This window comes from Elephas maximus, chromosome X (assembly GCF_024166365.1).
Source record: "Elephas maximus indicus isolate mEleMax1 chromosome X, mEleMax1 primary haplotype, whole genome shotgun sequence".
NCBI classification, from domain to species: domain Eukaryota; kingdom Metazoa; phylum Chordata; class Mammalia; order Proboscidea; family Elephantidae; genus Elephas; species Elephas maximus.
In genome coordinates this window covers 17,124,099-17,140,173 of record NC_064846.1, presented here as the reverse complement: position 1 = coordinate 17,140,173, position 16,075 = coordinate 17,124,099, and the positions used below count along the sequence as shown (strand labels likewise).

General features: G+C 41.1%; 1 protein-coding gene across 5 annotated transcripts in view; it reads right to left on the bottom strand.

Moving 5' to 3' along the window:
* FGF13 (fibroblast growth factor 13) overlaps positions 1-16,075 on the bottom strand; it is a 516,442-nt gene that overhangs the window by 3,362 nt on the left and 497,005 nt on the right. The window lies entirely within an intron of this gene.

The window sequence follows — 16,075 nt, the reverse complement described above, 5'->3', positions numbered from 1 at the left end:
CTCTTTGTAATAAGGTATTAGAAAAACTCCCAGCCATGTAAGTGTAATGCATTAGACAATACATGAGCCAAAGATCAAAAAGAGAAGTAGAAAGCCATCACACGGAGCTTTGTCCCCTTCAGGATTAAATATGAGAAAATAAACGTTCAGCGCTTGCGCTTAATTCTCTCGGATTCTTGAGTTACCATGTTCTAATGGTTGTCAATGGCTGGTGGCTGAAAACCCTGTCACAATGTAGCTCGTCAGGGCTCTTTTTCCTTTTAGGTAAACCAAATTGATTTTTAAAAAATATCATTGGACCTTGACTTAAAACGGAAAAGAAAAAAAAAAAAACACATTCTGCCCTCGCTCAACCCTTGCCTTACCGTTACATTTATAAGTAAATCAATACCGAAGCCAAGAATTTACAATAATTCTACCAGCTAACATGAACGAGCAGCCCAGGGGACTCTGAACCTGGGATGTGATTTTCTGCCACAGGCTTGGCCATGTCTTCTTTGGACTGGCCCATACAAATGAAGGGCTCCTGATCCAACAGTGTCAGAAAAAAAAAACAAAAAACAAATACAAAACCCCCTTCTTTTTAAAAGCTTTTTAGGTGCAATAAAAAGCCATTAAAAATGATCGTCTAAACTAAATGGACAGCAGATTTTAATCTGTACGTAATCCAGACAGTAGCAGAGTGTCCGACTGGAATGGAAGACAATGAGGAAAATGCTGTTATATGTGACAGTGGTACGAGTGAAAGTACTACACCAACTGACCAACCAACCAACCAAACGACAAGAAACAGCTGCCATGGGACTCCGGGTGCCCCCAGGTGTATCAGAGCAGAGCCGTGCTCCACAGGGTTTCCGGTGGCTGATTTTGGGGGAGTAGATCATCAGGCCCTTCTTCTGAGGCAACTCTGGGAAGATCTGAATTGCCAACCTTTTGGTTAGCCACAGAGTATGTTAATGGCTAGCACCACCCTGGGGTTCCTTACTGAAGCTACTAGAGCTTTGCTAAGGTACTGAGATGTTACCAAGGATAACTTGTGATAATATCTTGAAAAGAAATTTAAAAAGAAAACCTTGTAAAAAAATATCACAAGCATTCTGGGACAATAGTCTTTTCTGAACAATTTAATAGTCCCGCCTTCCTTCATTTTCATATCCAGTGGGATTCTAAGAAACGCACACTATCTGAGCAACAGGCTCTAGAGCACTCTCTCTCGGAGTCACTCCAGCAAAGAGACAGCTTTTCTCTGAGAGAACATTAAACGCTTGGACATTTTTCTCTTTTTTTCCCTGAGAATCAACCATTTTTACGTGTAAAGTTCAATCATATTAATTACGTTCACCATGCTGTACAACCATCACCAGTATCCCCTTCCAATTTTTTTCATCACTGTTAACAGAAGCTCAGTGCTCCTTAAGAAATACCTCCCAATTTCCCCCTTGCCCCAGCTCTGGTAACCACTATTAAATTTTGATCTCTATACATCTGCCTAGTCTAGATATTTCATATAAGTGGAATCATGTAGTCTTTTGTGACTTATTTCACTCAGCATGTTTTCAAGGTTCATCCATGTTGTAGCATGGACCAGAACTTCATTTCTCTTTATGACTGAATAATATTCCATTGTATGAACAGACCACATTTTATTTATCCATTTATCTGCTGATGGACATTTAGGTTGTTTCCACCTTTTTGGCTATTGTGATGAATAATGCTGCAATGAACACTGGTGTCCAGGTTTCTGTTTGCGTTCCTGCATTCAATTCTTTCCAGGTATATACCTAAAAGTGGAATGGCTGGGTCATATGCTAGTTCTATGTTTAAGTTTTTGAGAAACCGCCCAACTGGTTTTCACAGCAGCTGCATCATTTTACAATCCCATCAGCAATGGATGAGGGTTCCAATTTCTCTACAGCCTCAGGAAAACTCCTTTTTGTAGGAATTGTGGACATAAAGAAACACTAAGCTGTATCTACAAAGAAATTTGACTACAAGTCTCCATATTTCCTCTAGCAACAAGGAACCATTGCATAGAATACTGCTGAACTACTTTGGGAATTAAATCATGATTTTGAAAAAAGTCTTCATCCTTGAAGAGAGGATTTTATTTTCCTTAAGAGTCAGAAACCATTTGAAAATAAATCTGGTGAACAATGTATATGATCAAGGTGGGTGATACCATTTAGTCCCATGAACAATATATAGCTGACTACAAAATAATGAGATGGGATCACTGTGTATTCCAAGGCAAGTCCCCAAAAAGGGCTGCGTTCAATGTCTGGTGTGATAGCAGAAGTGATTCATTCATTCAACAAACATTTTCTGAGGATCTATTATGTGCTTGGGTGGTGCTAAAAATTCATAGACAAGTCAGATGCAGCCTCAGACAGCTTACCATATATTTGCAGGAGTCAGGCGTGTACCCAAATGACTGGGACACAAGGTGTGGAACAAGAGTACAGAAAGGGAAGCATAAAGGAAGTGTTATGTGAAAACCGAGGAAGCCAGACTTCATTCTGACTGGAGGACAAGAGAGGATTACGCAGAGAGAGTGTCATTTTTGCTGAGCCCTGAAGGATGGGTAGGAATTCAATAGAGAAAAAAAAAAGGAAGAATAATATTGGGAGCACAGAGCCACAGACCTCTACTTCCATCTTCCCTGTCTCAGTAATTGGAGTCTCCCACCCTGGTAAGTGCTCACACGTTTATGTTCATTTACATGCTCTCCTGCCCATGATCCATGACCATTACCTTTCATTGCCCTTGCTGATTATCTAGTTCATGTCCTTCTGACCTCTTCTCTGGACTGCTGCAATGACCTAAGTGTTCCCTCCCCTTCTGCTAGCTGATTTGCCTTCTTAAACCAAAGTTCCCCTGCTCAGGAACTTGTGATGGTTTTGCCTTGCCTACAGAGTACAAATAGCTCTCTGTGGCATTTAAAATCCTCCACAATTCAGTCGCTACTGTGCCTTGAAATCTCATCCTCCGCCATAGCACCTTTGTGCCTTTATCGGTATCATTCACGTCCTTTGTTTAGAATGTCATTCCTCCATCAACACACTGGCTTCCCTCTCATCTCTCAAGGCCAAGCTCAAATATCACTTCCTCTGGAATCATCTATGATCTCTCCCAGTCAGAACTGAATGTGCCCGTATCTGTGCTCCTATGAACTCTACCTACATCTTGAGCATGGCCCTGTGACTCAGACATGCACATGACTGGCTCCAGATGGCAGGGAACGTGTCTCCCTTATTTCCAAATCCTCCTTCCCCCTCATAAAGGACTGGTCATATTGCCCAGAACACGGCACACTGCTCAATTATTGTTTATAGAATTAGAATTTCAGAGATTCAAATATTGGAAATTTCAGGACTCAGAAGCACCAACCAGTAAAAAGTCTGCAGTGAATATTCCTTAATATCCTATAATGAACTTGGCTGTATTTGGAAGGAGGCTGTCACTCCAAGAAGAGATCCCGTGCTGAAGATTTAACGTCTGTTAAGAATACCATGGTACCAGCAATGCTAGGAGGAAAAACTTGGCAATTGTTACAACTATTGGAAATGGCAAGGGAGGACTCAATGAACTGAATGCTCTGTCACATCCTGGCAATTTCTTAGTCATCACCACTAAATTTGGACTCAAAAGCTCAGTAGAGAGGGAGGAAAATGAGGCCAAAAAAAATATTGAAGCAACCAAAGGAGTGCTCTGTTCTCTGTGTGTGACATTGTCGTTCTTTCCAGTGTGGGAAAGAGTAGGCAGAAAGGACTTGATTTTTAGCAAATGTGGAAAAACGTGAGCACCCCACCAACACAGGAAGGGCCACCAAAGGGGCAGGTGGGCACTGCTATCTCTCTACGTTTCTGCAGTGATTCACAGAGCTAAGAGAAACTGGATTGGACCAAAACCAGGAAAGCCCTACTCAGAAGACCAGGTAGACATATGCCAAGGAACCAACCTCCTTTGACTGGTCTGGAGATGATTATTAGTGCTCTCGAAGAAGGCTCCATAGTGGCCTTGACATACAGTAGGCACTGAAGGGTGGCAGCAATCACTGTGCTTTGTATTTAATAGGCACTAGATAATCTAGTTAGATAAGAGAGCTGGAGATGGAAAACCAAATGGGCAGAACATGCTCAGCATTTCTCAAGCTGAAAGAATTGAAGCAAAAATTCAAGCCTCGAGTTGTAATAGTGAAGGTTTCCATGGGGAAAATATTAAATGATGCAGGAAGCATCAAAAAAGATGGAAGGAATACACAGAGTCATTATACCAAAAAGAATTAGTCAATATCCAACCATTTCAAGAGACGGCATATGATCAGGAACCGATGGTACTGAAGGAATATGTCCAAGCTGCTCTGAAGGCATTGGTGAAAAGCAAGGCTCCAGGAATTGATGGAATATCAATTGAGATGTTTCAACAAACAGATGCAGCACTGGAGGTGCTCACTCGTCTATGCCAAGAAATATGGAAGACAGCTTCCTGGCCAGCTGACTGGAAGAGATCCATATTTATGCCTATTCCCAAGAAAGGTGATCCAAATGAATGTGGAAATTATAGAACAATATCATTAATATCACACCCAAGTAAAATTTTGCTGAAGATCATTCAAAAATGGCTTCAGCAGTATATCGACAGGGAAATTCCAGAAATTCAGGCTGGTTTCAGAAGAGGACGTGGAACCAGGGATATCATTGCTGGTGTCAGATGGATCCTGGCTGAAAGCAGAGAATACCAGAACGATGTTTATCTGTGTTTTATTGACTATGCAAAGGCATTTGACTGTGTGGATCATAACAAACTATGGATAAGATTGCAAAGAATGGGAATTCTAGAACACTTAATTGTGCTCATGAGGAACTTTTACATAGATCAAGAGGCAGTTGTTTGGACAGAACAAGGGGATACTGATTGGTTTAAAGTCAGGAAAGGTGTGTGTCAGGGTTGTATTCTTTCACCATGCCTATTCAATCTGTATGCTGAGCAAAGAATCCGAGAAACTGGACTATATGAAGAAGAACAGGGCATCAGGATTGGAGGAAGACTCATTAACAACCTGCGTTATGCAGATAACACAACCTTGCTTGCTGAAAGTGAAGAGGACTTGAAGCACTTACTAACGAAGATCCAAGACCACAGCCTTCAGTATGGATTATACCTCAACATAAAGAAAACAAAAATCCTCACAACTGGACCAATGAGCACCATCATGATAAACAGAGAAAAGACTGAAGTTGTCAAGGATTTCATTTTACTTGGATCCACAATCAACAGCCATGGAAGCAGCAGTCAAGAAACCAAAAGACACACTGCATTGGACAAATCTGCTGCAAAGGACCTCTTCAAAGTGCTGAAGAGCAAAGATGTCACCCTGAAGATTAAGGTGCACCTGACCCAAGCCATGGTATTTTCAATCGGATCATACACATGTGAAAGCTGGATAATGAATAAGGAAGACAGAAGAAGAATTGACGCCTTTCAATTGTGGTATTGGCGAAGAATATTGAATATACCATGGACTGCCAAAAAAACGAACAAATCTGTCTTGGAAGAAGTACAACCAGAATGCGCCTTAGAGGCAAGGATGGTGAGACTGGGTCTTACATACTTTGGACATGTTGTCAGGAGGGATCAGTCCCTGGAGGAGGACATCATGCTTGGCAAAGTACAGCGTCAGCGGAAAAGAGGAAGACCCTCAACGAGGTGGACTGACACAGTGGTTGCAACAATGAGCTCAAGCATAACAATAATTGTAAGGATGGCGCAGGACCGGGCAGTGTTTTGTTCTGTTGTGCACAGGGTTGCTATGAGTCGGAACTGACTCGACGGCACCTAACAACAACAACAACAACACTTAAAAGAGCTCTGCTGCTAACCAAAAGGTCAGTCATTCGAATCCACCAGCTGCTTCTTGGAAACCCTACAGGGCAGTTCTACTCTTTCCTATAGGGTCACTGTGAGTCGCAGTTGACTCAGCGGCAAAGGGTTTAGTTTGGTTTTTAGATTAAAATTTGCTATTATAATGAATGAATGAATGAAAAGCTATCAAGCATTCCGTGCACAGTCACTAGGAAATCACTTGGACTTAGTTCAAAAAGAATAGGTGTTTTATATCTTATAATCTTTATATGCATTGATTTCTCTTAAAAGTTGTTTACCTCTCTTGCATATCTGTATTTTTTTCAGAGGAATAACATCTTTTCAGTTGATGAGATAATCAATCTGTCTCTAAAATGTCTCCTCTGTATAATCATCTTTATTCCCCTTAAAGTTCAAGGTACATTTTTTTTTCTCAGTGAATATTGAAACTTTTATCCAAGGAATCCATGCCAGTTAGTTATAATGATCATAATTTGGATAAAGGAAGTGAGGAATATACATCTGTACTATGAGTGGATTCAGGAGCAAAACCCAACATTCCATTTTACGCATTTACTCACTTAAGTAAAAGAAACCAGTCGCCTTCGAGTCAACTCTGACTCATGGCGACCACATGTGGATTAGAGTAGAACTGTGTTCCCTAGAGTTTTCAATGGCTGATTTTTCAGAAGTAGGTTGCTAGGCCTCTTTGTGGACTTGAACTTCAACCTGCTGGTTGGCAGCTGAGCATATTATACATTTGTACCACTCGGGTTCTGCTCAACAACAACAAAATAGTGCTATCGAGTCGTTTCCGGCTCATAATGACCCTATGCAACGATCTGCTCATCAGGGGGAAATAATTCTTTAGAGGCTGAAATATGACTGATGAGAAGAAAACACTTGAAGCCTGCAACATCAGGTCAATACAACATGTTGGTGAGTATGTGGAACTGGCCCTGATTAGGGCATATCAGACCTCCACACAGACTTTGAGAGACAAATCAAGAAGGCATGAGCACTCAGAAATGCTGGATATATGCAAATCACCTCCAGGTCCAACAGCGTACCTGAAAACTTCTTTGCCCCAGAACAAAGGTCTTGGGACCCACGTAAACTGCTATTCTGTTAGGGTTGGAAGAAGCAACAGTGCCCTGTATTGTTTGTCCGCTCTGGCACTGAGGATAAAGCAGAGAGCTAGCGTGGTACCTCTCTGGCCTTCTGGAGCTGGGACCATATCAGAAGAGTGGCCTTTGATGGTGACAATCCCTGAAGGGAGCCAAGTAAGGGCCACGTCATTCCCCAGGTGATGTGTAGCTACATCCTCAGTGACCAAAAAGATAGGTAAAAAATATCTGTATATCATTTATGCCATCTTGGTGCCTTAAAATGCATCTGCAGTACCAAAATATACACACCAGGACTCAATGCTTTCCTGATAAAAATGAGTAATCCAGCAAACACAGGCCTTCATAACCAGTTTTTCACACTTTGTTTACTGCCCTTGCGTTTTCGGCTATGGCACCACTGATACAGAGGGCGTGTTTCACTTGAGTCCACATCTCAGCAGGATGGGAAGCTTTGATGATTGCCAGGCAGACTCTATGTGCCCCCTTTCAACACAGTTCTCTCAAATATTTTTTAAACGGGCTAAACTAATTCCCTTGGATCTAGAGAGAGCAACAGAGCCTACTGAGGCCATCCATACATAAAATGGCAACACTAAGCCCTCCAGACTGTTGAACAAAGCCCATGACAACAGCGTTAACATCAAGTATCAGCTTTCACATGTGGATATGCTATGTCAGGTGTACACGCACTGGTACATATTAATACTACTCAGTATATTCTGTTTTTTTCATCATAAAACAAAGAAACCAAGACAGTGTATGGATATATGAGCGAGCATTTACAGAAAACTTTTACAATGAACCTGGTAAACCACGATTTCCTCTTTTCAGCAGGTCCTCTAAACTTATTTGAACTAATCCACCTCTCACTTCAATCCTCCCACTTTCCTCTCTTCTCTCTTCCAGCCATATTTTCAGTAGCCTGATTGTCCTACTAATTCAACAGTCACTGCCGTTATCAAAGGTCACTCCTGTAATTCTCAGCCATGTCCTGATGACAATTAATTTCTAGATTGAAAGTTAGCAGGTTATTTAAGCAGGTCTAACTTGTGGTGTCAATTCTTCCCCAGTCTGATGAAGATAATATGCGGATCAAAATTAGATTTTTAACTCTGTTAGGAAAAAAAAAAGTAGAATCTTAAAACACACATCATACCCATAGTCTCCGTATTAGTCTTTCCCTTCATCAAGGATCTCAACATCCAGGGCTAATGATTAAATTCAGGGCTTTGATGTTCTCTCCCAGAGTATATCTGACGTGAATGAATTTCATTATTACTAAGATCAAAGCATGGGAAGCAAGAGGGAATCAAATTGCACCCACCGCACCATAGCTAAGCAATATATTAATTCCTGATCAACAGTGTATGGGTTGTTCACTTGAATATGCTGTAGACTATGAGATACTTGAGGGCAGCTCCTAGCACAAGTACTGGCTTCTAGTAAATGATCAATACACATCTGAGGAAATGAAGACCTGAAAGAAGGGAATATCATATGAAAAGAACTTGGAAGCTCCCTTGTAAAGATCCAAAAAAGGGTTAAACATGACACTGTATTTTCCAAAGGAAAGTTGCTTTAAAGTAGAGACTGACAAGACAGAACTTGCCGGAGAGGGCAGAAAGAGTAGATGATAAAAACAGAGAAACTCAATTTAAAAAATGAGAGAGAGAGGGAGGGAGAGAAGGAGGGAGGGAAGGAGATGAGAAGAGAGAATAATAAAGACACACAATGCTTAAAGTGCAAGAACAGAGATTTCCTGGTCATCAAGATACAGACACTAAACTTACACTCTTGGTCTGTAGTCTGCAGATAGCTAAGGACTTCAGTTAATTTCTATTAGCTTGAGTTTTGTAAAAAAGGGGGTGAAAACATCAGCCCTGCTGACCTTACTGGGCTGTTGCGCCAGCATCCAATGAGATGATGCACACAAAAGAGACCCTGAAAACGGTAACGCTTCATAAATGTGCAATGTGGGAGTACTTCTGATCACACATGCCAAGAAAACCAGAGCAAAATAAATAAATTCTCTTTTCAAGGTTTATTTTTCACTATGGCATCAATTCACAAAGAAAGGGCTGGCCTGTATGTGTTTTATTAACGTGTAAGAATATACATTCTGCCCCAAATTAGGACTGCACAGGAATTATACTTTATGCTCAGCATTCTCCAGTCTTGGTTCCCAGAAAATGGTTTTGCCTCTTTTCATTTTTCATTTCTGTCTGCAATAGGGCTGAAATAGCAGCAGTCCTTCAAGCCACAGCACCAAAGAAATGAAATGTACTTAAAAATGGGCTCCATGAAACACCATGCAACAAAATGACTTAAAAGTCTGTGTTAATTAGCACCTATTTGTAAAAGAAATGCAAATTATAATTAAGAATATGCGCATGGGACTATTCTTCCCATATGGTAACAAAGAAATTTCTTAGTAACAACATTTTTATATTCCATTGGAATATACCTCATGTTGACCTCACAAAATATGCCAGCACAATATTGCTTTTATTCCCCAAGTTCTTTACAAACAAAAAGGAGAAAAATATTAAGGGGCTTGTCAAGATGGCCTGTTGAAAACAGACTTAGGGCCCAGATATGACTATATTCCAGCCCTGGAGTTTGTACTGAGTTGTTCTGGATTGTCATATATTTCTGTAGAGCAATTTCATGCAATGGCTTACTCAGGTTGTTAAATTTTAGAAAAAAATTTATTTATAAAGCACATTGAAATAAGCTAGACAAAAGTATGAGAACAAACAAAAAAAAAAAACCCTGCAGCCCTCGTAGAGGCTAAGAGGGATTATTTTTGTTGTAAAATAAAAATTACATGATCCAAAAGCCTCACTCAGCTCCAAGCCTGGTCAGCAAGTACATTTTGAAATGGAAGTTACTTGTGGAAATTCATGACAAATGAGAGGGATGAGGCCACACGGCTTCAATACTGTGTAATTGGCCAAAGGCAGTGTCGGTGTGACCCAAACCTTCCAGAAGAATACCCATTGTTTAGGTTATTCAATTCCATGGCAGAAGATTTACTTCATTTTAAATAAAATGTTTTCCAGAGACATTGTGAACATTAAGTTATATTTTAAACTTGACCAGAGGATCTCACTGTTTAATAGAAATCTAAGGAAAGTGTTTTTTTCCAAGTAAAGAACCTTCTCTAAGGTGAGCACTTCCTAACTTTTTTTTCCTATCATATGTATTAACTTTGTATACTGGCTTTTCTTACAGCAGGGGTGACCTCTGGGTTTTCAAAGGTGAAACAAATATAAAACATGACTTGTAAAAATAAATCTTTGTTTTTCAAGCAGTTACCAGAATTTGTGCCTATTGGACAAACATTTTGTGTTACTATGGAAACCCTGGTGGCATAGTGGTTAAGAGCTATGGCTGCTAACCAAAAGGTCAGCAGTTTGAATCCACCAGGCGCTCCCTGGAAACCCTATGGGGCAGTTCTATTCTGTCCTACAGGGTCGCTACGAGTCAGAATCGACTCGACAGCAACGGGGCTTTTTTTTTAATGAAGCTTCCTAGTATGGGGCACTGTTCTTCTGTGTGAGAACTTCTGAGTGGAATCTAAATTCATCTGCAAGAAAATGAGTTCTGAGGTACTTGTAGACAGCAGGAGAACAAGCTTGGTAGGTTGGACCTTTTTGAACAGCTGTTGGAAACACCTGACAAAACATTCAACACCTGGGAGTTCTAGAAAAGTTTCCCAGAGACCCAACAAAGTCTCATGCAAAGGAGAAAGGTCCTTTCCTTGCAGATCAAATTGAAAAACTCTAGCAAGGTAGACAGCCTATTAAAAATAAAATCACACCAAGGTGGGTGCATAAGGATATTCTAAGACTTCAGGAACTTTTGAGGATCATAATTTTGATTTTTGTTGGAGAGTGGTTGTGCTGCATTTGATAGGGTCTTTCTCTACAGAAGAGTGTCACTTAAAATAACCAGGAATTTGTGCCTTCAAAGACTTTCAAAGGAGACTTTATGTTTTCTTCTGCACAAGTAGGAGAGTGAGGCCAGACGACAGCAACTTTGCAAATGGAAGTCACTCATGCACACTTTCCACTGCCAAACATAAAACCTGGGCTCACAGGGCAGGGTGCAAAGGCCTCATTTATCCATCAAGGGTGCCCAAGGTGTCACCAAGGGCTACTACAACTTACTTCTGAGTCTGAGCAGCAGGAAAGGGAGTGGGCCTTCTATTAAACACAATGCATTTCTACTTTCATCTGTCCCTTGATGGAAGACGAGAGGATGCTTAGGGCTGTAGTTTGTCTCCCGTCTGAAGAAGTCAATCCCTTAATTTAAGAACCACGTGGAAGAATTCATTCTCAATTTACTGAGAGCGTGCCAGTCCCCCAGTCAGGCCTTTTTGCATATCTAATGATCTGATTTAATCTTTACAGCAATTCTCTGTAATAACTTGGTGGATCTACGTCCACCTAGCCTGAGGGGGAAGTTCCTTCACCTTATACATGAGTAAAAACATTTCTTTATAAATGTGATTGCAAGTATGCCTTTTCACTCAGATAGTAGCCATTTTAGTAGCCAGTGTGTAGACAATAAACCTATTGTGATCCCACTGGACAGAGCGGCACTGTCCCCGTAAGGTTTTTAAGGCTGTAAATCTTTATGGAAACAGACTGCCACATCCTTCTCCAGTGAAGCGGCTGGTGCGTTGGAACCACCTATCTTCCGGTTAGCAGCTGAGCACTTAGCCACTGTGCCATGAGGGTTCCTCAGTAGCTGCTATGTATATTCTCTTCTTAACTTAGAGTTTCTGCATTTGCTGAACGGCTCAGCCCTCCCTCCTATGTGTGCCCTGAATCCCTTGCCCTGTCTTCACTTTCTGTTTGTGTGATATCTAAGAAAAGGTAGCATCCCCCACCCCTGGTATAAACTTGAAGCTGGTATAAACTTCTCCACTGTCAGAGAAAACAAAAGGCATCGAGAAGTACCTTTATTTCCATGAGAGGTTAATATGGCACATTAACTGTATGCGTAAGGATTGCTTTCAGTAACGATTCCTTTTCAAGGGGAACAATATGGAAGCTTTCAACCAGGGGCTTAAAATAGCCTAAGATTCTAAAACTTGAATTATTATAATGTGTATCAGGGAGCCCACATGACATTAAAGGGATTTGTGAAATAATCCCATATTAATGGGCCCAATGACATTCACATGTCTCATTTTAATTGCTATGCCACATAAAGTACAACATTATCGTCTCACTTCTTTTGTTCTACCTCACCAGCTCACTAGTTCTACTTTCATAACACAGGTTACTAGTAACAAAAACAATGAAAACGCTTAATAGCACCTTATGCTTCCGCAGTGCCTACTTTTTAAAGTTTTCTACAACTGCTTAAACAGTTATGGCATTCCTGAGACAGGTAAGGGACAGTTTAATAACGATGGTTATAACAAAGGTAATGATTATCATGGATTTGGGTAGGCTTTTTTTTTTTTTTTTTGCCCCTCTCTAAAGAGCCTTTTTTAGAGTTGAAGAACTGGAACTAGAGGTGCTAATACTTTCTGCTGGGGAAGGAATCCACGGCAGGAAAAGAGTTCCTTCTAGAGGAAGCTGGAATCTGTTTAAGGGGGCCGGTGTTGCCATGTGAGAGACCCTTAAAATGAGGCTGCCAGACACAGAGGATCCAGGAGGAATGATGAACCTGTTAACACAGAGCACACCTGGTCGGCCTGTCTCCCAGCCCCCTGCTTTCTCTGCCATGCCAGGCAGCTTTCTATTTCTCTTATGTAAATGTGTTGACTTAACATTCTCCTAGATCATGCCAGGAAAAGTTCATTCTTCTACTGCAAATGGCTCACTACTGAGTTTTGGCACATTTTTTTTTCTCTCTCTCCAGTGACCTTCTCTCTGGCCCAGCAGATTTTAGGGGATGGCCCCAGAGCACAGTACGTTTGCTAGAAGTAGGCTTCTGCCTCATTAGGAAAGAAGTAGCAAGGGAAATATATGCCAATCTATTCAGAATCTCTGTGTGTCACACACACATACACACAGACCGGGGAGTGACAACTGAAAAAGTAAAAAATGTGATTTGTTTTGCCCTATGGACTTTGGGAAATGCCCCCTTCCCCACAAAGTTTTAATGGAGAACGGGGGAAAGGAAGTTGTCTCTGCTAGAGACACTCTCTCTGCTTTCTGTTCAGACTCCCAGCTGTGCTCGGAACTCAGGCTAAAATCTGCGTAGCCACCTGGGGCAGGTTATTTTCTTCTGTGGTTAGTGTCTAGGGAGGAGATTGAGAGGGGTGTGAACCTATTTCTTCCTGGAGATTGTCCTACGTTCAATCACATCCGTCTCTGAAAACACAATCACAGAAATCTGGGCCTCTTGAGAAATGTGGGAGGAAAAAGTCTGATCCAAGTTCATTAAACAGGAAACTTTGAAATATGAAAGTCACTATCACAAAGCAAACCACATTTTCACAAGAGAAATAAATATAACACTTAGATGTCGCAATAAACGAGGCAACGATGCCCTATTTATGACCAAACTCCTATCAGCTGGGCTGCTGTTTTGTATTATCGTCACCTTATGTTATGGTTACGTAGCAGCCACTGCAGTGAAGCCTTATTTCTAAAAACGCAATTCTTCATAGGAGTGTTTAGACAAAGGATCTGGCTACAATTCACAATTGAGCTTTCAGCAGCTTAGTTCACATTAAACGTGGTTGGTTCTCTCCTGAATTCCTGTCACATTTTTATATTAATTTTTCAAAAGGGTTTTGACAAAACATTTAAATTTCAAAATAGGCAAATTACAGTTTATCAAAACATGCAATTTAACATTTCAAATATTTGGTACCCAAGTATCACCAGAGTTGAAAACACAACAATGCAGTAATAGAATATAAACTATGAGAATCTCTGAAAATGACTAATACTTCATCAGGCTTGCACAACCATTACCTATTGAGAATCATTTCCAGCTTTCAGTTTCAACAGTGTAGCTGGTTACCACATTTGCATGAGAATGCAAAATGCATAAATTATCCCTGCAGGGAGCACTTAAAACTTTAGGTAATTATATAGGAAAGAAATGGTTTCAAAGAACTCAAACAAAATAACAAATAAGTCTACGGTCACCCTTTAGAATGATTGTTATTCTGTATTACCTCTGTATTCTTGATCACTAAAACTCCCTCTCCTTACAATCACATTCACATGATCAATTCTTACTTTGTTCTTTTACCATCAAGCTCTTACAGCTGGCTCTGAAAATTTGCATTCTGTAAAAGCTGAACTAGACAGCTAGTAGAGATGAATTCTCCAGTTATATTCATGCTGTGAACAGAACCATAACATTCCCTTAATATATCTTATCACTGCACTTTTATACTAAACATGCATCCAAATCAAGTCCTATTTTTTACATTCCTCCTGCTCACAATCTTTTAATGGCTCCCTGCTGCCTACAGGAGACTATCCAAACTCCCTGGCCTGGCGTTCAAGGCCCTCTACAATCTGGCACCTGCTCTTCTACAACTCTAGCATGAAATTCCTCAACTCCAGCCAGACTGGAGAAATAAGGCCAGGAGGAAAAGCAGCAGAGCATTTTCTTATGAATGGAAAAATTTCTCTTCCAAACCAATTACTGTGCTTCACAGGCTAGGGTGTTCACTGTGGTTCACTGGGTCTCATGGAAGGCATAAATAATCTTTCCTAAATTTCTTTCTTATCCTCTGCATAACTGTGATATCCTGAAAAATGACTTGCATTTCTAGAACATTCCAGCTGCCCTATGCCATGGTTCCTCACACTGTGATTGAGCAGGCACCATGCAGGCCATTCTTTGGGGGCCAGTTGCTGATAACTGGCACCTCTTCTTTTCACAGCACGCAGAGAGAAAGAGTCTAACGTCAGCATGTCAGAAACCTCCAGGCTCAGCTTCGGCTTCAATGAAAAAGCACTTTACAATTGATTATTTCTGAAGACTTTTCACAGCACCAAGGAAGAGGGTAATGAAATTGTATCTGAACAGAAGGAAGCTAAATTATTTATCTCATACTAATCTTTACCAGATGGCAGGTGATGAAAAGTCTATACTGGCAAATATGCTGTATAGATTACTTTACAGATAATCGAGGGGGCTTAAACTTTAAATGTTCACAATGAACTTTTTTTTCTTTTTGTCTTCTGGCTCATATTGAGTCCCTAGAAGGCCCTTGGAAGTACATGTGATGAGTATGTACTAAATCGTATCACCACGTCATTATAAGTTGCATCATCTCTTCATGAATCACATCAGCGGTTGGATTGCTTCTCTCCTTTAGCCTTTCAGATATAAGAAATTTTGGGTGTTGGCCACATGATGATGCCTGCCATATCCCTCCACGCCGAACTAAAAACTCAAACTCGTTCCCATCGAGTTGGTTACAACTCACAGAGACCCTCTAGGGCAGAGGAGAACTGCCTCACAGGGTTTCCAAGGCTGTCATCTTTACGGAAGCAGATGGCCACATCCTTCTCCTGTGGAGCTGCTGGTGGCTTTGCACCACTGACCTTTCGGTTAGCAGCCGAGTGCTGAACCACTGTACCACCAGGGCTCCTTCCCTCAACACCAGGAGGGTACAAACAACACTTTTCACCCAAGACAAAGCGAAGAACATAGCCCTTCAGGGAGACCACAGTCCTCGGAATTAAGCTCCCTCACTCAGCTTCAGAACTGTCAAATGTTGACTTCTAACTAAAATAAACACACTGACTTGAAGGGATAAAGGGGTGGCTGTAAGGGAGACAAGGCGTGACAGATGCATACTTCTTCCTCTTCTGCCCAAGTTCTGCCCCCAGGGGAAGGAGGGGGCTGTGTGGGTTCAACATCCAATTCTCCCTTCCCCATCCTGACATGAATCCATTTTCTCTTTGCTTTGAAGTCTATCACTGGGAAAAGGAGGCATGGCCTTGTTCTTTGATTGACTTTCAACTCTAAGCGTTCAGGAGAGAACACATTCGATTAAGCGTGCTGGTTCATATCAAATACCACATTTTCAGATGTGCCTAGCTAGTCTATACTGCTCTCTAGGTAAAACAGGTAAGAGTTCTGGCCCC